This window comes from Otolemur garnettii, unplaced genomic scaffold (genome assembly GCF_000181295.1).
Source record: "Otolemur garnettii isolate 467f Iridium unplaced genomic scaffold, OtoGar3 scaffold00006, whole genome shotgun sequence".
NCBI classification, from domain to species: domain Eukaryota; kingdom Metazoa; phylum Chordata; class Mammalia; order Primates; family Galagidae; genus Otolemur; species Otolemur garnettii.
In genome coordinates, this window is record NW_003852401.1 from 35551961 (window position 1) to 35552897 (window position 937).

The following is a 937-nucleotide window of genomic DNA, read 5'->3' on the forward strand; positions in this document are numbered from 1 at the left end:
CTTAAAATGCATAGTGTGATTATGAAAAATAATCTTTTTATATAATGTATAAAATAGATTGACTAATCCTTCTTCAAGCCTTGCCTTAAGAAAGCTTGAAGAAATGAGTTATCATACCCAAAAAGGGAAGGTCTCTCTCAGAACTTCAGAGCCTGTGAAATACTTTCTCAAGCCAACTCCATGAGATCCGGTTAGTTTACCCAGGAAATGTTTTTAATAGAGTGCTGATTTCAAAGAAAAATTTCTAAAGCCTTAACAATACCTACTTTTATCCATTGGTAACATGAAATAAACAAATTTGCAGCTTCTCTGGATATAGCGGTTATACTTCATAAGGGACTGCCTCCTGTAAGTAAATGTACCCTAAAATCAAACCCAGGAACTGCTCCTGTTAACAGCAGATTGAGAATTTCTGGTTTTCTTTCCCTAGTTATTCAAGTGAACATCACATCTTTCAATGTACAGCACATAAGAACAAAAATTATGGGCTGTACATTAGTGAAGATTAAAGACATGGGATTTTTTTATCTTGGTTTTTGTCCAAGATCTGTGCACTTTAATATTAATGGACTGTTTCAAGTAAAAAAGATACGACTATGTGATTGTGAACTATAAAAGGAATGATGCAGTGTCTTTTTTAGTCACCGACTACTAGCGAATATTTGATGCATGTTTTGTGTGCTGCCAAATTATTGTAAAACTGTTCTTGGAATTGAAAACTCTGTATAGTAAATGATTGTGAAATTCTTCTCAGGCTCCTCAAACCCTTGCTTTGTTGTAAAGGATAAAATAAACAGCATGCCAGACTGTAATTGTATTTCTCAATGACCAAATGCTTTTACTAACCACCATTGATGTCTCTGTGATTACTAAAATACATTGTTTATTATCATTAGTTTCCTCAGAATGCTTTCTTCTTTTTTTTTTTTTTTTTTTT